The following is a 25,147-nucleotide window of genomic DNA, read 5'->3' on the forward strand; positions in this document are numbered from 1 at the left end:
GCAATAGCGGCGTGGCTCCCCTGGCGGTAACTCCAAGCATCTTTTCAGCATGGTCCCTTACCGGAAGCTGTCGCCGCTAGAAGTGGGCCTGTGCCCCAAAAAGGAAGCTTTCTTTCTTCCAAAGCTGTAGAGAAAATATTAGTCCTGTCGCCCTGCCAAAGCCGAGCTCGCCCACCATCCCTAGCCTCATCAGACCAAGACCTTGCCCGGGACCCTGGGGCAGAGGGCTGCAGAAATGGTTGCGTACCGGTTTGGAGGAGAAAAGCAGGGGAGGGAGGGGTCGTAGCTGCTTGATTTGCATACAGAGCTGTGGTCTGCTGGGAAAGTGCAGCCTTTGGAGCTTGGCAAAGGCTTCGCAAGGGGCCCGAGCATTGCCCTCGCCCCGTTTGTTGACAGGTTCTCCTTCTATGGGCTGAAGGGCCCTGTAGCCTGATTTGAGGTTGGACGCTCTATTATTCACAGGGGTGTACCGGGCCTAGACGGTGACTGGCTGACCCGTCAGGGCATCGCCCGTTTGGAAGCCCGTTTCGGAAGCGGAGGCGGGAATCCCTGCCCAATTTTCTTTTGGGGTGGTAGGGCTGTTGGCGGGGTTGCACAAGCTCTGCCAACTTTGGCGGCTTAAGCTTGGGATGCGAGGGACATGGTACAAAAATGCAAAGGTTTTCCAGGAAAAGAGTCTACGGGCAACGATTCCTTGTTGCTCTTTTCAGGTGAACTCAAGCCTCAGGGCTTTGAGGTAGGGGCACTGCCTACAGACAGCAGGAAAGGGCTTGTGCGAAGCTGCTGCCGCATTTAGGTAAGAAGAGTAAAAACCTGTACCAGGAGTGGGGCTCGAACCCACGCGGACACTTGTCCATTGGATCTTAAGTCCAACGCCTTAACCACTCGGCCATCCTGGTGAGCTGCTGCAAAGGGCTTCGAATTGAATCTTTGCTGTTTCAGCAGCAGGCGAACAAGTGGAAAACCAGCCCAGAGTGCCCCCTGCAGGAGGTTGGATGGAATTGGCTTGCGAGCGGCAAACGTCTCTCACTTAACAGCATTACAATAGCCTCCAGCTGACTGCAAGTACGGTTGCGGAAACCTCCCGGGTGCTGCAGTCGTTTCCCCGGTGGCCTAGTGGTGAGGATTTGGTGCTTTCACTGCCACGGGCCTGGCTTCGAGTCCCCGACCAGAGTGTGTGCTTTGAGTAAAGGTGGTCTAGGGCAGTCCAGAGGCAGGCTGAGCCTCGAAGGCTGGTGCAGGCCTTGGTGTGCGAGCCCGAAAAAAGGGCAGCTCCTATGTCATCCCTTCTTGCCCTCCGGCACTTGCTGTACAAGCAAAGCCCCCTTTGAACTCTGCATGGTAACCCTGCTGTGTCTCGCAGGCAATCATGGCCTGCCGCCTTTTAATAAACGTGCTCTCCCACGAAGCAGTTCTCCTAAGGAGGGTTAGTTGTGAGTGTGCATCTTCAGCGGCAGCCTCTAGGGGGAGCTTCAGCACTGACCCACAAAAGCTCATAGCGAGGAAGGCTGTCCTTTCAGGAGAGCAAGACAGGAATATCAGCGCTTGGAAGTGAAAGCGCAAACGTTCCCAAAGTGATGCTGTCTTCAATCTCTAAGCTCCCCTTTTCGCAGACCATCACAAGTGTTTTTGTTTTCTTTCTTTCTTTCTTTCTTTATTTCTTTATTTATTTATTTATTTATTTATTTATTAGCAGAAACGGCCCCCGAAGACCTGCAGGCACTGGTGCCCATTGTAGCAGAGGCCCTCAGCCTTTGGACTCGGACGCCACCATCTGAGCGACACGCAACGGAGTGCACCCACCGTCCCGGGTGGTCTAGTGGTTAGGCCCGGGTTCGATTCCCGGTCAGGGAAGGAGCTCTTTTAACAACTGACATTTTTATTTACAGCAATGCAGTTAACTGGCGACCGGAAATCTTGCTCCCAGATGCAGATTTGCGTGCACAAAATGGAGGAAGTGCCCTCAGCGCGACGCAAAACGTGTTTATGGCAGAGTCCCATTCATTCTCCTGTCGCTGCGGAAAGACTGCCCTTGACGCAAAAAAGGCAGCTTCCTTTTTCACCGCTGGAGAGAACCTATCTGCTCGGCCCTCCCCCTCTCTTCCCAGTCCCCCAATGGACTGGCCTTTGAGGCACCTGCAGGCATTGTGCACTCGGACACCACTGCCCGGCCTTCCCGAGCTGTCCAGCGGTCTCCCTGGTGGTCTAGTGGTTAGGATTCGGACCGCCGCGGCCCGGGTTCGATTCCCGGTCAGGGAAGAGAGGCTTTTACTGAATGACATTTTTACAGAAATTCAAACAACTGCGTCTCAAAAAATATTTCTTTCAAATGTAGCTTCACTCACAGGCAATAGCGGCGTGGCTCCCCTGGCGGTAACTCCAAGCATCTTTTCAGCATGGTCCCTTACGGAAGCTGTCGCCGCTAGAAGTGGGCCTGTGCCCCAAAAAGGAAGCTTTCTTTCTTCCAAAGCTGTAGAGAAAATATTAGTCCTGTCGCCCTGCCAAAGCCGAGCTCGCCCACCATCCCTAGCCTCATCAGACCAAGACCTTGCCCGGGACCCTGGGGCAGAGGGCTGCAGAAATGGTTGCGTACCGGTTTGGAGGAGAAAAGCAGGGGAGGGAGGGGTCGTAGCTGCTTGATTTGCATACAGAGCTGTGGTCTGCTGGGAAAGTGCAGCCTTTGGAGCTTGGCAAAGGCTTCGCAAGGGGCCCGAGCATTGCCCTCGCCCCGTTTGTTGACAGGTTCTCCTTCTATGGGCTGAAGGGCCCTGTAGCCTGATTTGAGGTTGGACGCTCTATTATTCACAGGGGTGTACCGGGCCTAGACGGTGACTGGCTGACCCGTCAGGGCATCGCCCGTTTGGAAGCCCGTTTCGGAAGCGGAGGCGGGAATCCCTGCCCAATTTTCTTTTGGGGTGGTAGGGCTGTTGGCGGGGTTGCACAAGCTCTGCCAACTTTGGCGGCTTAAGCTTGGGATGCGAGGGACATGGTACAAAAATGCAAAGGTTTTCCAGGAAAAGAGTCTACGGGCAACGATTCCTTGTTGCTCTTTTCAGGTGAACTCAAGCCTCAGGGCTTTGAGGTAGGGGCACTGCCTACAGACAGCAGGAAAGGGCTTGTGCGAAGCTGCTGCCGCATTTAGGTAAGAAGAGTAAAAACCTGTACCAGGAGTGGGGCTCGAACCCACGCGGACACTTGTCCATTGGATCTTAAGTCCAACGCCTTAACCACTCGGCCATCCTGGTGAGCTGCTGCAAAGGGCTTCGAATTGAATCTTTGCTGTTTCAGCAGCAGGCGAACAAGTGGAAAACCAGCCCAGAGTGCCCCCTGCAGGAGGTTGGATGGAATTGGCTTGCGAGCGGCAAACGTCTCTCACTTAACAGCATTACAATAGCCTCCAGCTGACTGCAAGTACGGTTGCGGAAACCTCCCGGGTGCTGCAGTCGTTTCCCCGGTGGCCTAGTGGTGAGGATTTGGTGCTTTCACTGCCACGGGCCTGGCTTCGAGTCCCCGACCAGAGTGTGTGCTTTGAGTAAAGGTGGTCTAGGGCAGTCCAGAGGCAGGCTGAGCCTCGAAGGCTGGTGCAGGCCTTGGTGTGCGAGCCCGAAAAAAGGGCAGCTCCTATGTCATCCCTTCTTGCCCTCCGGCACTTGCTGTACAAGCAAAGCCCCCTTTGAACTCTGCATGGTAACCCTGCTGTGTCTCGCAGGCAATCATGGCCTGCCGCCTTTTAATAAACGTGCTCTCCCACGAAGCAGTTCTCCTAAGGAGGGTTAGTTGTGAGTGTGCATCTTCAGCGGCAGCCTCTAGGGGGAGCTTCAGCACTGACCCACAAAAGCTCATAGCGAGGAAGGCTGTCCTTTCAGGAGAGCAAGACAGGAATATCAGCGCTTGGAAGTGAAAGCGCAAACGTTCCCAAAGTGATGCTGTCTTCAATCTCTAAGCTCCCCTTTTCGCAGACCATCACAAGTGTTTTTGTTTTCTTTCTTTCTTTATTTCTTTATTTATTTATTTATTAGCAGAAACGGCCCCCGAAGACCTGCAGGCACTGGTGCCCATTGTAGCAGAGGCCCTCAGCCTTTGGACTCGGACGCCACCATCTGAGCGACACGCAACGGGTTGCACCCACCGTCCCTGGTGGTCTAGTGGTTAGGATTCCGCTCTCACCGCCGCGGCCCGGGTTCGATTCCCGGTCAGGGAAGGAGCTCTTTTAACAACTGACATTTTTATTTACAGCAATGCAGTTAACTGGCGACCGGAAATCTTGCTCCCAGATGCAGATTTGCGTGCACAAAATGGAGGAAGTGCCCTCAGCGCGACGCAAAACGTGTTTATGGCAGAGTCCCATTCATTCTCCTGTCGCTGCGGAAAGACTGCCCTTGACGCAAAAAAGGCAGCTTCCTTTTTCACCGCTGGAGAGAACCTATCTGCTCGGCCCTCCCCCTCTCTTCCCAGTCCCCCAATGGACTGGCCTTTGAGGCACCTGCAGGCATTGTGCACTCGGACACCACTGCCCGGCCTTCCCGAGCTGTCCAGCGGTCTCCCTGGTGGTCTAGTGGTTAGGATTCGGCGCTCTCACCGCCGCGGCCCGGGTTCGATTCCCGGTCAGGGAAGAGAGGCTTTTACTGAATGACATTTTTACAGAAATTCAAACAACTGCGTCTCAAAAAATATTTCTTTCAAATGTAGCTTCACTCACAGGCAATAGCGGCATGGCTCCCCTGGCGGTAACTCCAAGCATCTTTTCAGCATGGTCCCTTACCGGAAGCTGTCGCCGCTAGAAGTGGGCCTGTGCCCCAAAAAGGAAGCTTTCTTTCTTCCAAAGCTGTAGAGAAAATATTAGTCCTGTCGCCCTGCCAAAGCCGAGCTCGCCCACCATCCCTAGCCTCATCAGACCAAGACCTTGCCCGGGACCCTGGGGCAGAGGGCTGCAGAAATGGTTGCGTACCGGTTTGGAGGAGAAAAGCAGGGGAGGGAGGGGTCGTAGCTGCTTGATTTGCATACAGAGCTGTGGTCTGCTGGGAAAGTGCAGCCTTTGGAGCTTGGCAAAGGCTTCGCAAGGGGCCCGAGCATTGCCCTCGCCCCGTTTGTTGACAGGTTCTCCTTCTATGGGCTGAAGGGCCCTGTAGCCTGATTTGAGGTTGGACGCTCTATTATTCACAGGGGTGTACCGGGCCTAGACGGTGACTGGCTGACCCGTCAGGGCATCGCCCGTTTGGAAGCCCGTTTCGGAAGCGGAGGCGGGAATCCCTGCCCAATTTTCTTTTGGGGTGGTAGGGCTGTTGGCGGGGTTGCACAAGCTCTGCCAACTTTGGCGGCTTAAGCTTGGGATGCGAGGGACATGGTACAAAAATGCAAAGGTTTTCCAGGAAAAGAGTCTACGGGCAACGATTCCTTGTTGCTCTTTTCAGGTGAACTCAAGCCTCAGGGCTTTGAGGTAGGGGCACTGCCTACAGACAGCAGGAAAGGGCTTGTGCGAAGCTGCTGCCGCATTTAGGTAAGAAGAGTAAAAACCTGTACCAGGAGTGGGGCTCGAACCCACGCGGACACTTGTCCATTGGATCTTAAGTCCAACGCCTTAACCACTCGGCCATCCTGGTGAGCTGCTGCAAAGGGCTTCGAATTGAATCTTTGCTGTTTCAGCAGCAGGCGAACAAGTGGAAAACCAGCCCAGAGTGCCCCCTGCAGGAGGTTGGATGGAATTGGCTTGCGAGCGGCAAACGTCTCTCACTTAACAGCATTACAATAGCCTCCAGCTGACTGCAAGTACGGTTGCGGAAACCTCCCGGGTGCTGCAGTCGTTTCCCCGGTGGCCTAGTGGTGAGGATTTGGTGCTTTCACTGCCACGGGCCTGGCTTCGAGTCCCCGACCAGAGTGTGTGCTTTGAGTAAAGGTGGTCTAGGGCAGTCCAGAGGCAGGCTGAGCCTCGAAGGCTGGTGCAGGCCTTGGTGTGCGAGCCCGAAAAAAGGGCAGCTCCTATGTCATCCCTTCTTGCCCTCCGGCACTTGCTGTACAAGCAAAGCCCCCTTTGAACTCTGCATGGTAACCCTGCTGTGTCTCGCAGGCAATCATGGCCTGCCGCCTTTTAATAAACGTGCTCTCCCACGAAGCAGTTCTCCTAAGGAGGGTTAGTTGTGAGTGTGCATCTTCAGCGGCAGCCTCTAGGGGGAGCTTCAGCACTGACCCACAAAAGCTCATAGCGAGGAAGGCTGTCCTTTCAGGAGAGCAAGACAGGAATATCAGCGCTTGGAAGTGAAAGCGCAAACGTTCCCAAAGTGATGCTGTCTTCAATCTCTAAGCTCCCCTTTTCGCAGACCATCACAAGTGTTTTTGTTTTCTTTCTTTCTTTCTTTCTTTATTTCTTTATTTATTTATTTATTAGCAGAAACGGCCCCCGAAGACCTGCAGGCACTGGTGCCCATTGTAGCAGAGGCCCTCAGCCTTTGGACTCGGACGCCACCATCTGAGCGACACGCAACGGGGTGCACCCACCGTCCCTGGTGGTCTAGTGGTTAGGATTCGGCGCTCTCACCGCCGCGGCCCGGGTTCGATTCCCGGTCAGGGAAGGAGCTCTTTTAACAACTGACATTTTTATTTACAGCAATGCAGTTAACTGGCGACCGGAAATCTTGCTCCCAGATGCAGATTTGCGTGCACAAAATGGAGGAAGTGCCCTCAGCGCGACGCAAAACGTGTTTATGGCAGAGTCCCATTCATTCTCCTGTCGCTGCGGAAAGACTGCCCTTGACGCAAAAAAGGCAGCTTCCTTTTTCACCGCTGGAGAGAACCTATCTGCTCGGCCCTCCCCCTCTCTTCCCAGTCCCCCAATGGACTGGCCTTTGAGGCACCTGCAGGCATTGTGCACTCGGACACCACTGCCCGGCCTTCCCGAGCTGTCCAGCGGTCTCCCTGGTGGTCTAGTGGTTAGGATTCGGCCGCGGCCCGGGTTCGATTCCCGGTCAGGGAAGAGAGGCTTTTACTGAATGACATTTTTACAGAAATTCAAACAACTGCGTCTCAAAAAATATTTCTTTCAAATGTAGCTTCACTCACAGGCAATAGCGGCGTGGCTCCCCTGGCGGTAACTCCAAGCATCTTTTCAGCATGGTCCCTTACCGGAAGCTGTCGCCGCTAGAAGTGGGCCTGTGCCCCAAAAAGGAAGCTTTCTTTCTTCCAAAGCTGTAGAGAAAATATTAGTCCTGTCGCCCTGCCAAAGCCGAGCTCGCCCACCATCCCTAGCCTCATCAGACCAAGACCTTGCCCGGGACCCTGGGGCAGAGGGCTGCAGAAATGGTTGCGTACCGGTTTGGAGGAGAAAAGCAGGGGAGGGAGGGGTCGTAGCTGCTTGATTTGCATACAGAGCTGTGGTCTGCTGGGAAAGTGCAGCCTTTGGAGCTTGGCAAAGGCTTCGCAAGGGGCCCGAGCATTGCCCTCGCCCCGTTTGTTGACAGGTTCTCCTTCTATGGGCTGAAGGGCCCTGTAGCCTGATTTGAGGTTGGACGCTCTATTATTCACAGGGGTGTACCGGGCCTAGACGGTGACTGGCTGACCCGTCAGGGCATCGCCCGTTTGGAAGCCCGTTTCGGAAGCCGTGAGGAAGCGGAGGCGGGAATCCCTGCCCAATTTTCTTTTGGGGTGGTAGGGCTGTTGGCGGGGTTGCACAAGCTCTGCCAACTTTGGCGGCTTAAGCTTGGGATGCGAGGGACATGGTACAAAAATGCAAAGGTTTTCCAGGAAAAGAGTCTACGGGCAACGATTCCTTGTTGCTCTTTTCAGGTGAACTCAAGCCTCAGGGCTTTGAGGTAGGGGCACTGCCTACAGACAGCAGGAAAGGGCTTGTGCGAAGCTGCTGCCGCATTTAGGTAAGAAGAGTAAAAACCTGTACCAGGAGTGGGGCTCGAACCCACGCGGACACTTGTCCATTGGATCTTAAGTCCAACGCCTTAACCACTCGGCCATCCTGGTGAGCTGCTGCAAAGGGCTTCGAATTGAATCTTTGCTGTTTCAGCAGCAGGCGAACAAGTGGAAAACCAGCCCAGAGTGCCCCCTGCAGGAGGTTGGATGGAATTGGCTTGCGAGCGGCAAACGTCTCTCACTTAACAGCATTACAATAGCCTCCAGCTGACTGCAAGTACGGTTGCGGAAACCTCCCGGGTGCTGCAGTCGTTTCCCCGGTGGCCTAGTGGTGAGGATTTGGTGCTTTCACTGCCACGGGCCTGGCTTCGAGTCCCCGACCAGGGTGTGTGCTTTGAGTAAAGGTGGTCTAGGGCAGTCCAGAGGCAGGCTGAGCCTCGAAGGCTGGTGCAGGCCTTGGTGTGCGAGCCCGAAAAAAGGGCAGCTCCTATGTCATCCCTTCTTGCCCTCCGGCACTTGCTGTACAAGCAAAGCCCCCTTTGAACTCTGCATGGTAACCCTGCTGTGTCTCGCAGGCAATCATGGCCTGCCGCCTTTTAATAAACGTGCTCTCCCACGAAGCAGTTCTCCTAAGGAGGGTTAGTTGTGAGTGTGCATCTTCAGCGGCAGCCTCTAGGGGGAGCTTCAGCACTGACCCACAAAAGCTCATAGCGAGGAAGGCTGTCCTTTCAGGAGAGCAAGACAGGAATATCAGCGCTTGGAAGTGAAAGCGCAAACGTTCCCAAAGTGATGCTGTCTTCAATCTCTAAGCTCCCCTTTTCGCAGACCATCACAAGTGTTTTTGTTTTCTTTCTTTCTTTCTTTCTTTATTTCTTTATTTCTTTATTTATTAGCAGAAACGGCCCCCGAAGACCTGCAGGCACTGGTGCCCATTGTAGCAGAGGCCCTCAGCCTTTGGACTCGGACGCCACCATCTGAGCGACACGCAACGGGGTGCACCCACCGTCCCTGGTGGTCTAGTGGTTAGGATTCGGCGCTCTCACCGCCGCGGCCCGGGTTCGATTCCCGGTCAGGGAAGGAGCTCTTTTAACAACTGACATTTTTATTTACAGCAATGCAGTTAACTGGCGACCGGAAATCTTGCTCCCAGATGCAGATTTGCGTGCACAAAATGGAGGAAGTGCCCTCAGCGCGACGCAAAACGTGTTTATGGCAGAGTCCCATTCATTCTCCTGTCGCTGCGGAAAGACTGCCCTTGACGCAAAAAAGGCAGCTTCCTTTTTCACCGCTGGAGAGAACCTATCTGCTCGGCCCTCCCCCTCTCTTCCCAGTCCCCCAATGGACTGGCCTTTGAGGCACCTGCAGGCATTGTGCACTCGGACACCACTGCCCGGCCTTCCCGAGCTGTCCAGCGGTCTCCCTGGTGGTCTAGTGGTTAGGATTCGGCGCTCTCACCGCCGCGGCCCGGGTTCGATTCCCGGTCAGGGAAGAGAGGCTTTTACTGAATGACATTTTTACAGAAATTCAAACAACTGCGTCTCAAAAAATATTTCTTTCAAATGTAGCTTCACTCACAGGCAATAGCGGCGTGGCTCCCCTGGCGGTAACTCCAAGCATCTTTTCAGCATGGTCCCTTACCGGAAGCTGTCGCCGCTAGAAGTGGGCCTGTGCCCCAAAAAGGAAGCTTTCTTTCTTCCAAAGCTGTAGAGAAAATATTAGTCCTGTCGCCCTGCCAAAGCCGAGCTCGCCCACCATCCCTAGCCTCATCAGACCAAGACCTTGCCCGGGACCCTGGGCAGAGGGCTGCAGAAATGGTTGCGTACCGGTTTGGAGGAGAAAAGCAGGGGAGGGAGGGGTCGTAGCTGCTTGATTTGCATACAGAGCTGTGGTCTGCTGGGAAAGTGCAGCCTTTGGAGCTTGGCAAAGGCTTCGCAAGGGGCCCGAGCATTGCCCTCGCCCCGTTTGTTGACAGGTTCTCCTTCTATGGGCTGAAGGGCCCTGTAGCCTGATTTGAGGTTGGACGCTCTATTATTCACAGGGGTGTACCGGGCCTAGACGGTGACTGGCTGACCCGTCAGGGCATCGCCCGTTTGGAAGCCTGTTTCGGAAGCCGTGAGGAAGCGGAGGCGGGAATCCCTGCCCAATTTTCTTTTGGGGTGGTAGGGCTGTTGGCGGGGTTGCACAAGCTCTGCCAACTTTGGCGGCTTAAGCTTGGGATGCGAGGGACATGGTACAAAAATGCAAAGGTTTTCCAGGAAAAGAGTCTACGGGCAACGATTCCTTGTTGCTCTTTTCAGGTGAACTCAAGCCTCAGGGCTTTGAGGTAGGGGCACTGCCTACAGACAGCAGGAAAGGGCTTGTGCGAAGCTGCTGCCGCATTTAGGTAAGAAGAGTAAAAACCTGTACCAGGAGTGGGGCTCGAACCCACGCGGACACTTGTCCATTGGATCTTAAGTCCAACGCCTTAACCACTCGGCCATCCTGGTGAGCTGCTGCAAAGGGCTTCGAATTGAATCTTTGCTGTTTCAGCAGCAGGCGAACAAGTGGAAAACCAGCCCAGAGTGCCCCCTGCAGGAGGTTGGATGGAATTGGCTTGCGAGCGGCAAACGTCTCTCACTTAACAGCATTACAATAGCCTCCAGCTGACTGCAAGTACGGTTGCGGAAACCTCCCGGGTGCTGCAGTCGTTTCCCCGGTGGCCTAGTGGTGAGGATTTGGTGCTTTCACTGCCACGGGCCTGGCTTCGAGTCCCCGACCAGAGTGTGTGCTTTGAGTAAAGGTGGTCTAGGGCAGTCCAGAGGCAGGCTGAGCCTCGAAGGCTGGTGCAGGCCTTGGTGTGCGAGCCCGAAAAAAGGGCAGCTCCTATGTCATCCCTTCTTGCCCTCCGGCACTTGCTGTACAAGCAAAGCCCCCTTTGAACTCTGCATGGTAACCCTGCTGTGTCTCGCAGGCAATCATGGCCTGCCGCCTTTTAATAAACGTGCTCTCCCACGAAGCAGTTCTCCTAAGGAGGGTTAGTTGTGAGTGTGCATCTTCAGCGGCAGCCTCTAGGGGGAGCTTCAGCACTGACCCACAAAAGCTCATAGCGAGGAAGGCTGTCCTTTCAGGAGAGCAAGACAGGAATATCAGCGCTTGGAAGTGAAAGCGCAAACGTTCCCAAAGTGATGCTGTCTTCAATCTCTAAGCTCCCCTTTTCGCAGACCATCACAAGTGTTTTTGTTTTCTTTCTTTCTTTCTTTCTTTCTTTCTTTCTTTCTTTATTTCTTTATTTATTTATTTATTAGCAGAAACGGCCCCCGAAGACCTGCAGGCACTGGTGCCCATTGTAGCAGAGGCCCTCAGCCTTTGGACTCGGACGCCACCATCTGAGCGACACGCAACGGGGTGCACCCACCGTCCCTGGTGGTCTAGCCACGGCCCGGGTTCGATTCCCGGTCAGGGAAGGAGCTCTTTTAACAACTGACATTTTTATTTACAGCAATGCAGTTAACTGGCGACCGGAAATCTTGCTCCCAGATGCAGATTTGCGTGCACAAAATGGAGGAAGTGCCCTCAGCGCGACGCAAAACGTGTTTATGGCAGAGTCCCATTCATTCTCCTGTCGCTGCGGAAAGACTGCCCTTGACGCAAAAAAGGCAGCTTCCTTTTTCACCGCTGGAGAGAACCTATCTGCTCGGCCCTCCCCCTCTCTTCCCAGTCCCCCAATGGACTGGCCTTTGAGGCACCTGCAGGCATTGTGCACTCGGACACCACTGCCCGGCCTTCCCGAGCTGTCCAGCGGTCTCCCTGGTGGTCTAGTGGTTAGGATTCGGCGCTCTCACCGCCGCGGCCCGGGTTCGATTCCCGGTCAGGGAAGAGAGGCTTTTACTGAATGACATTTTTACAGAAATTCAAACAACTGCGTCTCAAAAAATATTTCTTTAAAATGTAGCTTCACTCACAGGCAATAGCGGCGTGGCTCCCCTGGCGGTAACTCCAAGCATCTTTTCAGCATGGTCCCTTACCGGAAGCTGTCGCCGCTAGAAGTGGGCCTGTGCCCCAAAAAGGAAGCTTTCTTTCTTCCAAAGCTGTAGAGAAAATATTAGTCCTGTCGCCCTGCCAAAGCCGAGCTCGCCCACCATCCCTAGCCTCATCAGACCAAGACCTTGCCCGGGACCCTGGGGCAGAGGGCTGCAGAAATGGTTGCGTACCGGTTTGGAGGAGAAAAGCAGGGGAGGGAGGGGTCGTAGCTGCTTGATTTGCATACAGAGCTGTGGTCTGCTGGGAAAGTGCAGCCTTTGGAGCTTGGCAAAGGCTTCGCAAGGGGCCCGAGCATTGCCCTCGCCCCGTTTGTTGACAGGTTCTCCTTCTATGGGCTGAAGGGCCCTGTAGCCTGATTTGAGGTTGGACGCTCTATTATTCACAGGGGTGTACCGGGCCTAGACGGTGACTGGCTGACCCGTCAGGGCATCGCCCGTTTGGAAGCCCGTTTCGGAAGCGGAGGCGGGAATCCCTGCCCAATTTTCTTTTGGGGTGGTAGGGCTGTTGGCGGGGTTGCACAAGCTCTGCCAACTTTGGCGGCTTAAGCTTGGGATGCGAGGGACATGGTACAAAAATGCAAAGGTTTTCCAGGAAAAGAGTCTACGGGCAACGATTCCTTGTTGCTCTTTTCAGGTGAACTCAAGCCTCAGGGCTTTGAGGTAGGGGCACTGCCTACAGACAGCAGGAAAGGGCTTGTGCGAAGCTGCTGCCGCATTTAGGTAAGAAGAGTAAAAACCTGTACCAGGAGTGGGGCTCGAACCCACGCGGACACTTGTCCATTGGATCTTAAGTCCAACGCCTTAACCACTCGGCCATCCTGGTGAGCTGCTGCAAAGGGCTTCGAATTGAATCTTTGCTGTTTCAGCAGCAGGCGAACAAGTGGAAAACCAGCCCAGAGTGCCCCCTGCAGGAGGTTGGATGGAATTGGCTTGCGAGCGGCAAACGTCTCTCACTTAACAGCATTACAATAGCCTCCAGCTGACTGCAAGTACGGTTGCGGAAACCTCCCGGGTGCTGCAGTCGTTTCCCCGGTGGCCTAGTGGTGAGGATTTGGTGCTTTCACTGCCACGGGCCTGGCTTCGAGTCCCCGACCAGGGTGTGTGCTTTGAGTAAAGGTGGTCTAGGGCAGTCCAGAGGCAGGCTGAGCCTCGAAGGCTGGTGCAGGCCTTGGTGTGCGAGCCCGAAAAAAGGGCAGCTCCTATGTCATCCCTTCTTGCCCTCCGGCACTTGCTGTACAAGCAAAGCCCCCTTTGAACTCTGCATGGTAACCCTGCTGTGTCTCGCAGGCAATCATGGCCTGCCGCCTTTTAATAAACGTGCTCTCCCACGAAGCAGTTCTCCTAAGGAGGGTTAGTTGTGAGTGTGCATCTTCAGCGGCAGCCTCTAGGGGGAGCTTCAGCACTGACCCACAAAAGCTCATAGCGAGGAAGGCTGTCCTTTCAGGAGAGCAAGACAGGAATATCAGCGCTTGGAAGTGAAAGCGCAAACGTTCCCAAAGTGATGCTGTCTTCAATCTCTAAGCTCCCCTTTTCGCAGACCATCACAAGTGTTTTTGTTTTCTTTCTTTCTTTCTTTCTTTATTTCTTTATTTATTTATTTATTAGCAGAAACGGCCCCCGAAGACCTGCAGGCACTGGTGCCCATTGTAGCAGAGGCCCTCAGCCTTTGGACTCGGACGCCACCATCTGAGCGACACGCAACGGGGTGCACCCACCGTCCCTGGTGGTCTAGTGGTTAGGATTCGGCGCTCTCACCGCCGCGGCCCGGGTTCGATTCCCGGTCAGGGAAGGAGCTCTTTTAACAACTGACATTTTTATTTACAGCAATGCAGTTAACTGGCGACCGGAAATCTTGCTCCCAGATGCAGATTTGCGTGCACAAAATGGAGGAAGTGCCCTCAGCGCGACGCAAAACGTGTTTATGGCAGAGTCCCATTCATTCTCCTGTCGCTGCGGAAAGACTGCCCTTGACGCAAAAAAGGCAGCTTCCTTTTTCACCGCTGGAGAGAACCTATCTGCTCGGCCCTCCCCCTCTCTTCCCAGTCCCCCAATGGACTGGCCTTTGAGGCACCTGCAGGCATTGTGCACTCGGACACCACTGCCCGGCCTTCCCGAGCTGTCCAGCGGTCTCCCTGGTGGTCTAGTGGTTAGGATTCGGCCGCGGCCCGGGTTCGATTCCCGGTCAGGGAAGAGAGGCTTTTACTGAATGACATTTTTACAGAAATTCAAACAACTGCGTCTCAAAAAATATTTCTTTCAAATGTAGCTTCACTCACAGGCAATAGCGGCGTGGCTCCCCTGGCGGTAACTCCAAGCATCTTTTCAGCATGGTCCCTTACCGGAAGCTGTCGCCGCTAGAAGTGGGCCTGTGCCCCAAAAAGGAAGCTTTCTTTCTTCCAAAGCTGTAGAGAAAATATTAGTCCTGTCGCCCTGCCAAAGCCGAGCTCGCCCACCATCCCTAGCCTCATCAGACCAAGACCTTGCCCGGGACCCTGGGGCAGAGGGCTGCAGAAATGGTTGCGTACCGGTTTGGAGGAGAAAAGCAGGGGAGGGAGGGGTCGTAGCTGCTTGATTTGCATACAGAGCTGTGGTCTGCTGGGAAAGTGCAGCCTTTGGAGCTTGGCAAAGGCTTCGCAAGGGGCCCGAGCATTGCCCTCGCCCCGTTTGTTGACAGGTTCTCCTTCTATGGGCTGAAGGGCCCTGTAGCCTGATTTGAGGTTGGACGCTCTATTATTCACAGGGGTGTACCGGGCCTAGACGGTGACTGGCTGACCCGTCAGGGCATCGCCCGTTTGGAAGCCCGTTTCGGAAGCCGTGAGGAAGCGGAGGCGGGAATCCCTGCCCAATTTTCTTTTGGGGTGGTAGGGCTGTTGGCGGGGTTGCACAAGCTCTGCCAACTTTGGCGGCTTAAGCTTGGGATGCGAGGGACATGGTACAAAAATGCAAAGGTTTTCCAGGAAAAGAGTCTACGGGCAACGATTCCTTGTTGCTCTTTTCAGGTGAACTCAAGCCTCAGGGCTTTGAGGTAGGGGCACTGCCTACAGACAGCAGGAAAGGGCTTGTGCGAAGCTGCTGCCGCATTTAGGTAAGAAGAGTAAAAACCTGTACCAGGAGTGGGGCTCGAACCCACGCGGACACTTGTCCATTGGATCTTAAGTCCAACGCCTTAACCACTCGGCCATCCTGGTGAGCTGCTGCAAAGGGCTTCGAATTGAATCTTTGCTGTTTCAGCAGCAGGCGAACAAGTGGAAAACCAGCCCAGAGTGCCCCCTGCAGGAGGTTGGATGGAATTGGCTTGCGAGCGGCAAACGTCTCTCACTTAACAGCATTACAATAGCCTCCAGCTGACTGCAAGTACGGTTGCGGAAACCTCCCGGGTGCTGCAGTCGTTTCCCCGGTGGCCTAGTGGTGAGGATTTGGTGCTTTCACTGCCACGGGCCTGGCTTCGAGTCCCCGACCAGGGTGTGTGCTTTGAGTAAAGGTGGTCTAGGGCAGTCCAGAGGCAGGCTGAGCCTCGAAGGCTGGTGCAGGCCTTGGTGTGCGAGCCCGAAAAAAGGGCAGCTCCTATGTCATCCCTTCTTGCCCTCCGGCACTTGCTGTACAAGCAAAGCCCCCTTTGAACTCTGCATGGTAACCCTGCTGTGTCTCGCAGGCAATCATGGCCTGCCGCCTTTTAATAAACGTGCTCTCCCACGAAGCAGTTCTCCTAAGGAGGGTTAGTTGTGAGTGTGCATCTTCAGCGGCAGCCTCTAGGGGGAGCTTCAGCACTGACCCACAAAAGCTCATAGCGAGGAAGGCTGTCCTTTCAGGAGAGCAAGACAGGAATATCAGCGCTTGGAAGTGAAAGCGCAAACGTTCCCAAAGTGATGCTGTCTTCAATCTCTAAGCTCCCCTTTTCGCAGACCATCACAAGTGTTTTTGTTTTCTTTCTTTCTTTCTTTCTTTATTTCTTTATTTATTTATTTATTTATTAGCAGAAACGGCCCCCGAAGACCTGCAGGCACTGGTGCCCATTGTAGCAGAGGCCCTCAGCCTTTGGACTCGGACGCCACCATCTGAGCGACACGCAACGGGGTGCACCCACCGTCCCTGGTGGTCTAGTGGTTAGGATTCGGCGCTCTCACCGCCGCGGCCCGGGTTCGATTCCCGGTCAGGGAAGGAGCTCTTTTAACAACTGACATTTTTATTTACAGCAATGCAGTTAACTGGCGACCGGAAATCTTGCTCCCAGATGCAGATTTGCGTGCACAAAATGGAGGAAGTGCCCTCAGCGCGACGCAAAACGTGTTTATGGCAGAGTCCCATTCATCCTCCTGTCGCTGCGGAAAGACTGCCCTTGACGCAAAAAAGGCAGCTTCCTTTTTCACCGCTGGAGAGAACCTATCTGCTCGGCCCTCCCCCTCTCTTCCCAGTCCCCCAATGGACTGGCCTTTGAGGCACCTGCAGGCATTGTGCACTCGGACACCACTGCCCGGCCTTCCCGAGCTGTCCAGCGGTCTCCCTGGTGGTCTAGTGGTTAGGATTCGGCGCTCTCACCGCCGCGGCCCGGGTTCGATTCCCGGTCAGGGAAGAGAGGCTTTTACTGAATGACATTTTTACAGAAATTCAAACAACTGCGTCTCAAAAAATATTTCTTTCAAATGTAGCTTCACTCACAGGCAATAGCGGCGTGGCTCCCCTGGCGGTAACTCCAAGCATCTTTTCAGCATGGTCCCTTACCGGAAGCTGTCGCCGCTAGAAGTGGGCCTGTGCCCCAAAAAGGAAGCTTTCTTTCTTCCAAAGCTGTAGAGAAAATATTAGTCCTGTCGCCCTGCCAAAGCCGAGCTCGCCCACCATCCCTAGCCTCATCAGACCAAGACCTTGCCCGGGACCCTGGGGCAGAGGGCTGCAGAAATGGTTGCGTACCGGTTTGGAGGAGAAAAGCAGGGGAGGGAGGGGTCGTAGCTGCTTGATTTGCATACAGAGCTGTGGTCTGCTGGGAAAGTGCAGCCTTTGGAGCTTGGCAAAGGCTTCGCAAGGGGCCCGAGCATTGCCCTCGCCCCGTTTGTTGACAGGTTCTCCTTCTATGGGCTGAAGGGCCCTGTAGCCTGATTTGAGGTTGGACGCTCTATTATTCACAGGGGTGTACCGGGCCTAGACGGTGACTGGCTGACCCGTCAGGGCATCGCCCGTTTGGAAGCCTGTTTCGGAAGCCGTGAGGAAGCGGAGGCGGGAATCCCTGCCCAATTTTCTTTTGGGGTGGTAGGGCTGTTGGCGGGGTTGCACAAGCTCTGCCAACTTTGGCGGCTTAAGCTTGGGATGCGAGGGACATGGTACAAAAATGCAAAGGTTTTCCAGGAAAAGAGTCTACGGGCAACGATTCCTTGTTGCTCTTTTCAGGTGAACTCAAGCCTCAGGGCTTTGAGGTAGGGGCACTGCCTACAGACAGCAGGAAAGGGCTTGTGCGAAGCTGCTGCCGCATTTAGGTAAGAAGAGTAAAAACCTGTACCAGGAGTGGGGCTCGAACCCACGCGGACACTTGTCCATTGGATCTTAAGTCCAACGCCTTAACCACTCGGCCATCCTGGTGAGCTGCTGCAAAGGGCTTCGAATTGAATCTTTGCTGTTTCAGCAGCAGGCGAACAAGTGGAAAACCAGCCCAGAGTGCCCCCTGCAGGAGGTTGGATGGAATTGGCTTGCGAGCGGCAAACGTCTCTCACTTAACAGCATTACAATAGCCTCCAGCTGACTGCAAGTACGGTTGCGGAAACCTCCCGGGTGCTGCAGTCGTTTCCCCGGTGGCCTAGTGGTGAGGATTTGGTGCTTTCACTGCCACGGGCCTGGCTTCGAGTCCCCGACCAGAGTGTGTGCTTTGAGTAAAGGTGGTCTAGGGCAGTCCAGAGGCAGGCTGAGCCTCGAAGGCTGGTGCAGGCCTTGGTGTGCGAGCCCGAAAAAAGGGCAGCTCCTATGTCATCCCTTCTTGCCCTCCGGCACTTGCTGTACAAGCAAAGCCCCCTTTGAACTCTGCATGGTAACCCTGCTGTGTCTCGCAGGCAATCATGGCCTGCCGCCTTTTAATAAACGTGCTCTCCCACGAAGCAGTTCTCCTAAGGAGGGTTAGTTGTGAGTGTGCATCTTCAGCGGCAGCCTCTAGGGGGAGCTTCAGCACTGACCCACAAAAGCTCATAGCGAGGAAGGCTGTCCTTTCAGGAGAGCAAGACAGGAATATCAGCGCTTGGAAGTGAAAGCGCAAACGTTCCCAAAGTGATGCTGTCTTCAATCTCTAAGCTCCCCTTTTCGCAGACCATCACAAGTGTTTTTGTTTTCTTTCTTTCTTTCTTTCTTTCTTTCTTTATTTCTTTATTTATTTATTTATTAGCAGAAACGGCCCCCGAAGACCTGCAGGCACTGGTGCCCATTGTAGCAGAGGCCCTCAGCCTTTGGACTCGGACGCCACCATCTGAGCGACACGCAACGGGGTGCACCCACCGTCCCTAGTGGTCTAGCCACGGCCCGGGTTCGATTCCCGGTCAGGGAAGGAGCTCTTTTAACAACTGACATTTTTATTTACAGCAATGCAGTTAACTGGCGACCGGAAATCTTGCTCCCAGATGCAGATTTGCGTGCACAAAATGGAGGAAGTGCCCTCAGCGCGACGCAAAACGTGTTTATGGCAGAGTCCCATTCATTCTCCTGTCGCTGCGGAAAGACTGCCCTTGACGCAAAAAAGGCAGCTTCCTTTTTCACCGCTGGAGAGAACCTATCTGCTCGGCCCTCCCCCTCTCTTCCCAGTCCCCCAATGGACTGGCCTTTGAGGCACCTGCAGGCATTGTGCACTCGGACACCACTGCCCGGCCTTCCCGAGCTGTCCAACGGTCTCCCTGGTGGTCTAGTGGTTAGGATTCGGCGCTCTCACCGCCGCGGCCCGGGTTCGATTCCCGGTCAGGGAAGAGAGGCTTTTACTGAATGACATTTTTACAGAAATTCAAACAACTGCGTCTCAAAAAATATTTCTTTAAAATGTAGCTTCACTCACAGGCAATAGCGGCGTGGCTCCCCTGGCGGTAACTCCAAGCATCTTTTCAGCATGGTCCCTTACCGGAAGCTGTCGCCGCTAGAAGTGGGCCTGTGCCCCAAAAAGGAAGCTTTCTTTCTTCCAAAGCTGTAGAGAAAATATTAGTCCTGTCGCCCTGCCAAAGCCGAGCTCGCCCACCATCCCTAGCCTCATCAGACCAAGACCTTGCCCGGGACCCTGGGGCAGAGGGCTGCAGAAATGGTTGCGTACCGGTTTGGAGGAGAAAAGCAGGGGAGGGAGGGGTCGTAGCTGCTTGATTTGCATACAGAGCTGTGGTCTGCTGGGAAAGTGCAGCCTTTGGAGCTTGGCAAAGGCTTCGCAAGGGGCCCGAGCATTGCCCTCGCCCCGTTTGTTGACAGGTTCTCCTTCTATGGGCTGAAGGGCCCTGTAGCCTGATTTGAGGTTGGACGCTCTATTATTCACAGGGGTGTACCGGGCCTAGACGGTGACTGGCTGACCCGTCAGGGCATCGCCCGTTTGGAAGCCCGTTTCGGAAGCGGAGGCGGGAATCCCTGCCCAATTTTCTTTTGGGGTGGTAGGGCTGTTGGCGGGGTTGCACAAGCTCTGCCAACTTTGGCGGCTTAAGCTTGGGATGCGAGGGACATGGTACAAAAATGCAAAGGTTTTCCAGGAAAAGAGTCTACGGGCAACGATTCCTTGTTGCTCTTTTCAGGTGAACTCAAGCCTCAGGGCTTTGAGGTAGGGGCACTGCCTACAGACAGCAGGAAAGGGCTTGTGCGAAGCTGCTGCCGCATTTAGGTAAGAAGAGTAAAAACCTGTACCAGGAGTGGGGCTCGAACCCACGCGGACACTTGTCCATTGGATCTTAAGTCCAACGCCTTAACCACTCGGCCATCCTGGTGAGCTGCTGCAAAGGGCTTCGAATTGAATCTTTGCTGTTTCAGCAGCAGGCGAACAAGTGGAAAACCAGCCCAGAGTGCCCCCTGCAGGAGGTTGGATGGAATTGGCTTGCGAGCGGCAAACGTCTCTCACTTAACAGCATTACAATAGCCTCCAGCTGACTGCAAGTACGGTTGCGGAAACCTCCCGGGTGCTGCAGTCGTTTCCCCGGTGGCCTAGTGGTGAGGATTTGGTGCTTTCACTGCCACGGGCCTGGCTTCGAGTCCCCGACCAGAGTGTGTGCTTTGAGTAAAGGTGGTCTAGGGCAGTCCAGAGGCAGGCTGAGCCTCGAAGGCTGGTGCAGGCCTTGGTGTGCGAGCCCGAAAAAAGGGCAGCTCCTATGTCATCCCTTCTTGCCCTCCGGCACTTGCTGTACAAGCAAAGCCCCCTTTGAACTCTGCATGGTAACCCTGCTGTGTCTCGCAGGCAATCATGGCCTGCCGCCTTTTAATAAACGTGCTCTCCCACGAAGCAGTTCTCCTAAGGAGGGTTAGTTGTGAGTGTGCATCTTCAGCGGCAGCCTCTAGGGGGAGCTTCAGCACTGACCCACAAAAGCTCATAGCGAGGAAGGCTGTCCTTTCAGGAGAGCAAGACAGGAATATCAGCGCTTGGAAGTGAAAGCGCAAACGTTCCCAAAGTGATGCTGTCTTCAATCTCTAAGCTCCCCTTTTCGCAGACCATCACAAGTGTTTTTGTTTTCTTTCTTTCTTTCTTTCTTTATTTCTTTATGTATTTATTTATTAGCAGAAACGGCCCCGAAGACCTGCAGGCACTGGTGCCCATTGTAGCAGAGGCCCTCAGCCTTTGGACTCGGACGCCACCATCTGAGCGACACGCAACGGGGTGCACCCACCGTCCCGGGTGGTCTAGTGGTTAGGATTCGGCGCTCTCACCGCCGCGGCCCGGGTTCGATTCCCGGTCAGGGAAGGAGCTCTTTTAACAACTGACATTTTTATTTACAGCAATGCAGTTAACTGGCGACCGGAAATCTTGCTCCCAGATGCAGATTTGCGTGCACAAAATGGAGGAAGTGCCCTCAGCGCGACGCAAAACGTGTTTATGGCAGAGTCCCATTCATTCTCCTGTCGCTGCGGAAAGACTGCCCTTGACGCAAAAAAGGCAGCTTCCTTTTTCACCGCTGGAGAGAACCTATCTGCTCGGCCCTCCCCCTCTCTTCCCAGTCCCCCAATGGACTGGCCTTTGAGGCACCTGCAGGCATTGTGCACTCGGACACCACTGCCCGGCCTTCCCGAGCTGTCCAGCGGTCTCCCTGGTGGTCTAGTGGTTAGGATTCGGCGCTCTCACCGCCGCGGCCCGGGTTCGATTCCCGGTCAGGGAAGAGAGGCTTTTACTGAATGACATTTTTACAGAAATTCAAACAACTGCGTCTCAAAAAATATTTCTTTCAAATGTAGCTTCACTCACAGGCAATAGCGGCGTGGCTCCCCTGGCGGTAACTCCAAGCATCTTTTCAGCATGGTCCCTTACCGGAAGCTGTCGCCGCTAGAAGTGGGCCTGTGCCCCAAAAAGGAAGCTTTCTTTCTTCCAAAGCTGTAGAGAAAATATTAGTCCTGTCGCCCTGCCAAAGCCGAGCTCGCCCACCATCCCTAGCCTCATCAGACCAAGACCTTGCCCGGGACCCTGGGGCAGAGGGCTGCAGAAATGGTTGCGTACCGGTTTGGAGGAGAAAAGCAGGGGAGGGAGGGGTCGTAGCTGCTTGATTTGCATACAGAGCTGTGGTCTGCTGGGAAAGTGCAGCCTTTGGAGCTTGGCAAAGGCTTCGCAAGGGGCCCGAGCATTGCCCTCACCCCGTTTGTTGACAGGTTCTCCTTCTATGGGCTGAAGGGCCCTGTAGCCTGATTTGAGGTTGGACGCTCTATTATTCACAGGGGTGTACCGGGCCTAGACGGTGACTGGCTGACCCGTCAGGGCATCGCCCGTTTGGAAGCCCGTTTCGGAAGCGGAGGCGGGAATCCCTGCCCAATTTTCTTTTGGGGTGGTAGGGCTGTTGGCGGGGTTGCACAAGCTCTGCCAACTTTGGCGGCTTAAGCTTGGGATGCGAGGGACATGGTACAAAAATGCAAAGGTTTTCCAGGAAAAGAGTCTACGGGCAACGATTCCTTGTTGCTCTTTTCAGGTGAACTCAAGCCTCAGGGCTTTGAGGTAGGGGCACTGCCTACAGACAGCAGGAAAGGGCTTGTGCGAAGCTGCTGCCGCATTTAGGTAAGAAGAGTAAAAACCTGTACCAGGAGTGGGGCTCGAACCCACGCGGACACTTGTCCATTGGATCTTAAGTCCAACGCCTTAACCACTCGGCCATCCTGGTGAGCTGCTGCAAAGGGCTTCGAATTGAATCTTTGCTGTTTCAGCAGCAGGCGAACAAGTGGAAAACCAGCCCAGAGTGCCCCCTGCAGGAGGTTGGATGGAATTGGCTTGCGAGCGGCAAACGTCTCTCACTTAACAGCATTACAATAGCCTCCAGCTGACTGCAAGTACGGTTGCGGAAACCTCCCGGGTGCTGCAGTCGTTTCCCCGGTGGCCTAGTGGTGAGGATTTGGTGCTTTCACTGCCACGGGCCTGGCTTCGAGTCCCCGACCAGAGTGTGTGCTTTGAGTAAAGGTGGTCTAGGGCAGTCCAGAGGCAGGCTGAGCCTCGAAGGCTGGTGCAGGCCTTGGTGTGCGAGCCCGAAAAAAGGGCAGCTCCTATGTCATCCCTTCTTGCCCTCCGGCACTTGCTGTACAAGCAAAGCCCCCTTTGAACTCTGCATGGTAACCCTGCTGTGTCTCGCAGGCAATCATGGCCTGCCGCCTTTTAATAAACGTGCTCTCCCACGAAGCAGTTCTCCTAAGGAGGGTTAGTTGTGAGTGTGCATCTTCAGCGGCAGCCTCTAGGGGGAGCTTCAGCACTGACCCACAAAAGCTCATAGCGAGGAAGGCTGTCCTTTCAGGAGAGCAAGACAGGAATATCAGCGCTTGGAAGTGAAAGCGCAAACGTTCCCAAAGTGATGCTGTCTTCAATCTCTAAGCTCCCCTTTTCGCAGACCATCACAAGTGTTTTTGTTTTCTTTCTTTCTTTCTTTCTTTATTTCTTTATTTATTTATTTATTAGCAGAAACGGCCCCCGAAGACCTGCAGGCACTGGTGCCCATTGTAGCAGAGGCCCTCAGCCTTTGGACTCGGACGCCACCATCTGAGCGACACGCAACGGGGTGCACCCACCGTCCCTGGTGGTCTAGTGGTTAGGATTCGGTGCTCTCACCGCCGCGGCCCGGGTTCGATTCCCGGTCAGGGAAGGAGCTCTTTTAACAACTGACATTTTTATTTACAGCAATGCAGTTAACTGGCGACCGGAAATCTTGCTCCCAGATGCAGATTTGCGTGCACAAAATGGAGGAAGTGCCCTCAGCGCGACGCAAAACGTGTTTATGGCAGAGTCCCATTCATTCTCCTGACGCTGCGGAAAGACTGCCCTTGACGCAAAAAAGGCAGCTTCCTTTTTCACCGCTGGAGAGAACCTATCTGCTCGGCCCTCCCCCTCTCTTCCCAGTCCCCCAATGGACTGGCCTTTGAGGCACCTGCAGGCATTGTGCACTCGGACACCACTGCCCGGCCTTCCCGAGCTGTCCAGCGGTCTCCCTGGTGGTCTAGTGGTTAGGATTCGGCCGCGGCCCGGGTTCGATTCCCGGTCAGGGAAGAGAGGCTTTTACTGAATGACATTTTTACAGAAATTCAAACAACTGCGTCTCAAAAAATATTTCTTTCAAATGTAGCTTCACTCACAGGCAATAGCGGCGTGGCTCCCCTGGCGGTAACTCCAAGCATCTTTTCAGCATGGTCCCTTACCGGAAGCTGTCGCCGCTAGAAGTGGGCCTGTGCCCCAAAAAGGAAGCTTTCTTTCTTCCAAAGCTGTAGAGAAAATATTAGTCCTGTCGCCCTGCCAAAGCCGAGCTCGCCCACCATCCCTAGCCTCATCAGACCAAGACCTTGCCCGGGACCCTGGGGCAGAGGGCTGCAGAAATGGTTGCGTACCGGTTTGGAGGAGAAAAGCAGGGGAGGGAGGGGTCGTAGCTGCTTGATTTGCATACAGAGCTGTGGTCTGCTGGGAAAGTGCAGCCTTTGGAGCTTGGCAAAGGCTTCGCAAGGGGCCCGAGCATTGCCCTCGCCCCGTTTGTTGACAGGTTCTCCTTCTATGGGCTGAAGGGCCCTGTAGCCTGATTTGAGGTTGGATACTCTATTATTCACAGGGGTGTACCGGGCCTAGACGGTGACTGGCTGACCCGTCAGGGCATCGCCCGTTTGGAAGCCCGTTTCGGAAGCCGTGAGGAAGCGGAGGCGGGAATCCCTGCCCAATTTTCTTTTGGGGTGGTAGGGCTGTTGGCGGGGTTGCACAAGCTCTGCCAACTTTGGCGGCTTAAGCTTGGGATGCGAGGGACATGGTACAAAAATGCAAAGGTTTTCCAGGAAAAGAGTCTACGGGCAACGATTCCTTGTTGCTCTTTTCAGGTGAACTCAAGCCTCAGGGCTTTGAGGTAGGGGCACTGCCTACAGACAGCAGGAAAGGGCTTGTGCGAAGCTGCTGCCGCATTTAGGTAAGAAGAGTAAAAACCTGTACCAGGAGTGGGGCTCGAACCCACGCGGACACTTGTCCATTGGATCTTAAGTCCAACGCCTTAACCACTCGGCCATCCTGGTGAGCTGCTGCAAAGGGCTTCGAATTGAATCTTTGCTGTTTCAGCAGCAGGCGAACAAGTGGAAAACCAGCCCAGAGTGCCCCCTGCAGGAGGTTGGATGGAATTGGCTTGCGAGCGGCAAACGTCTCTCACTTAACAGCATTACAATAGCCTCCAGCTGACTGCAAGTACGGTTGCGGAAACCTCCCGGGTGCTGCAGTCGTTTCCCCGGTGGCCTAGTGGTGAGGATTTGGTGCTTTCACTGCCACGGGCCTGGCTTCGAGTCCCCGACCAGAGTGTGTGCTTTGAGTAAAGGTGGTCTAGGGCAGTCCAGAGGCAGGCTGAGCCTCGAAGGCTGGTGCAGGCCTTGGTGTGCGAGCCCGAAAAAAGGGCAGCTCCTATGTCATCCCTTCTTGCCCTCCGGCACTTGCTGTACAAGCAAAGCCCCCTTTGAACTCTGCATGGTAACCCTGCTGTGTCTCGCAGGCAATCATGGCCTGCCGCCTTTTAATAAACGTGCTCTCCCACGAAGCAGTTCTCCTAAGGAGGGTTAGTTGTGAGTGTGCATCTTCAGCGGCAGCCTCTAGGGGGAGCTTCAGCACTGACCCACAAAAGCTCATAGCGAGGAAGGCTGTCCTTTCAGGAGAGCAA

At 54.5% G+C, this 25,147-nt stretch overlaps 23 non-coding genes across 23 annotated transcripts; 12 read left to right on the forward strand and 11 right to left on the reverse strand.

Annotated features, from left to right (window-relative positions):
- Nucleotides 1–816: 816 nt before the first annotated feature.
- Nucleotides 817–899, reverse strand: TRNAL-UAA (transfer RNA leucine (anticodon UAA)). The gene has a single exon. It is a non-coding gene; the product is annotated as a tRNA-Leu (tRNA).
- A 2,263-nt stretch (nucleotides 900–3,162) lies between these two features.
- TRNAL-UAA (transfer RNA leucine (anticodon UAA)) lies at nucleotides 3,163–3,245 on the reverse strand. Its single transcript has one exon. It is a non-coding gene; the product is annotated as a tRNA-Leu (tRNA).
- A 1,296-nt stretch (nucleotides 3,246–4,541) lies between these two features.
- TRNAE-CUC (transfer RNA glutamic acid (anticodon CUC)) lies at nucleotides 4,542–4,613 on the forward strand. Its single transcript has one exon. It is a non-coding gene; the product is annotated as a tRNA-Glu (tRNA).
- Nucleotides 4,614–5,517: 904 nt separating this feature from the next.
- TRNAL-UAA (transfer RNA leucine (anticodon UAA)) lies at nucleotides 5,518–5,600 on the reverse strand. The gene has a single exon. It is a non-coding gene; the product is annotated as a tRNA-Leu (tRNA).
- An 894-nt stretch (nucleotides 5,601–6,494) lies between these two features.
- Nucleotides 6,495–6,566, forward strand: TRNAE-CUC (transfer RNA glutamic acid (anticodon CUC)). Its single transcript has one exon. It is a non-coding gene; the product is annotated as a tRNA-Glu (tRNA).
- Nucleotides 6,567–7,882: 1,316 nt separating this feature from the next.
- On the reverse strand, nucleotides 7,883–7,965 carry TRNAL-UAA (transfer RNA leucine (anticodon UAA)). The gene has a single exon. It is a non-coding gene; the product is annotated as a tRNA-Leu (tRNA).
- Nucleotides 7,966–8,859: 894 nt separating this feature from the next.
- On the forward strand, nucleotides 8,860–8,931 carry TRNAE-CUC (transfer RNA glutamic acid (anticodon CUC)). The gene has a single exon. It is a non-coding gene; the product is annotated as a tRNA-Glu (tRNA).
- A 340-nt stretch (nucleotides 8,932–9,271) lies between these two features.
- Nucleotides 9,272–9,343, forward strand: TRNAE-CUC (transfer RNA glutamic acid (anticodon CUC)). The gene has a single exon. It is a non-coding gene; the product is annotated as a tRNA-Glu (tRNA).
- A 914-nt stretch (nucleotides 9,344–10,257) lies between these two features.
- TRNAL-UAA (transfer RNA leucine (anticodon UAA)) lies at nucleotides 10,258–10,340 on the reverse strand. Its single transcript has one exon. It is a non-coding gene; the product is annotated as a tRNA-Leu (tRNA).
- Nucleotides 10,341–11,637: 1,297 nt separating this feature from the next.
- On the forward strand, nucleotides 11,638–11,709 carry TRNAE-CUC (transfer RNA glutamic acid (anticodon CUC)). Its single transcript has one exon. It is a non-coding gene; the product is annotated as a tRNA-Glu (tRNA).
- A 904-nt stretch (nucleotides 11,710–12,613) lies between these two features.
- TRNAL-UAA (transfer RNA leucine (anticodon UAA)) lies at nucleotides 12,614–12,696 on the reverse strand. The gene has a single exon. It is a non-coding gene; the product is annotated as a tRNA-Leu (tRNA).
- Nucleotides 12,697–13,590: 894 nt separating this feature from the next.
- Nucleotides 13,591–13,662, forward strand: TRNAE-CUC (transfer RNA glutamic acid (anticodon CUC)). The gene has a single exon. It is a non-coding gene; the product is annotated as a tRNA-Glu (tRNA).
- A 1,316-nt stretch (nucleotides 13,663–14,978) lies between these two features.
- On the reverse strand, nucleotides 14,979–15,061 carry TRNAL-UAA (transfer RNA leucine (anticodon UAA)). Its single transcript has one exon. It is a non-coding gene; the product is annotated as a tRNA-Leu (tRNA).
- Nucleotides 15,062–15,959: 898 nt separating this feature from the next.
- TRNAE-CUC (transfer RNA glutamic acid (anticodon CUC)) lies at nucleotides 15,960–16,031 on the forward strand. Its single transcript has one exon. It is a non-coding gene; the product is annotated as a tRNA-Glu (tRNA).
- Nucleotides 16,032–16,371: 340 nt separating this feature from the next.
- Nucleotides 16,372–16,443, forward strand: TRNAE-CUC (transfer RNA glutamic acid (anticodon CUC)). Its single transcript has one exon. It is a non-coding gene; the product is annotated as a tRNA-Glu (tRNA).
- A 915-nt stretch (nucleotides 16,444–17,358) lies between these two features.
- Nucleotides 17,359–17,441, reverse strand: TRNAL-UAA (transfer RNA leucine (anticodon UAA)). Its single transcript has one exon. It is a non-coding gene; the product is annotated as a tRNA-Leu (tRNA).
- Nucleotides 17,442–18,730: 1,289 nt separating this feature from the next.
- TRNAE-CUC (transfer RNA glutamic acid (anticodon CUC)) lies at nucleotides 18,731–18,802 on the forward strand. The gene has a single exon. It is a non-coding gene; the product is annotated as a tRNA-Glu (tRNA).
- Nucleotides 18,803–19,706: 904 nt separating this feature from the next.
- TRNAL-UAA (transfer RNA leucine (anticodon UAA)) lies at nucleotides 19,707–19,789 on the reverse strand. The gene has a single exon. It is a non-coding gene; the product is annotated as a tRNA-Leu (tRNA).
- An 893-nt stretch (nucleotides 19,790–20,682) lies between these two features.
- On the forward strand, nucleotides 20,683–20,754 carry TRNAE-CUC (transfer RNA glutamic acid (anticodon CUC)). The gene has a single exon. It is a non-coding gene; the product is annotated as a tRNA-Glu (tRNA).
- A 340-nt stretch (nucleotides 20,755–21,094) lies between these two features.
- On the forward strand, nucleotides 21,095–21,166 carry TRNAE-CUC (transfer RNA glutamic acid (anticodon CUC)). Its single transcript has one exon. It is a non-coding gene; the product is annotated as a tRNA-Glu (tRNA).
- A 904-nt stretch (nucleotides 21,167–22,070) lies between these two features.
- TRNAL-UAA (transfer RNA leucine (anticodon UAA)) lies at nucleotides 22,071–22,153 on the reverse strand. Its single transcript has one exon. It is a non-coding gene; the product is annotated as a tRNA-Leu (tRNA).
- An 894-nt stretch (nucleotides 22,154–23,047) lies between these two features.
- TRNAE-CUC (transfer RNA glutamic acid (anticodon CUC)) lies at nucleotides 23,048–23,119 on the forward strand. The gene has a single exon. It is a non-coding gene; the product is annotated as a tRNA-Glu (tRNA).
- A 1,316-nt stretch (nucleotides 23,120–24,435) lies between these two features.
- Nucleotides 24,436–24,518, reverse strand: TRNAL-UAA (transfer RNA leucine (anticodon UAA)). Its single transcript has one exon. It is a non-coding gene; the product is annotated as a tRNA-Leu (tRNA).
- Nucleotides 24,519–25,147: the final 629 nt, after the last annotated feature.

The sequence above is a fragment of the Ambystoma mexicanum genome, chromosome 5p, assembly GCF_040938575.1.
Source record: "Ambystoma mexicanum isolate Mex_15411 chromosome 5p, UKY_AmexF1_1, whole genome shotgun sequence".
Taxonomy (NCBI): domain Eukaryota; kingdom Metazoa; phylum Chordata; class Amphibia; order Caudata; family Ambystomatidae; genus Ambystoma; species Ambystoma mexicanum.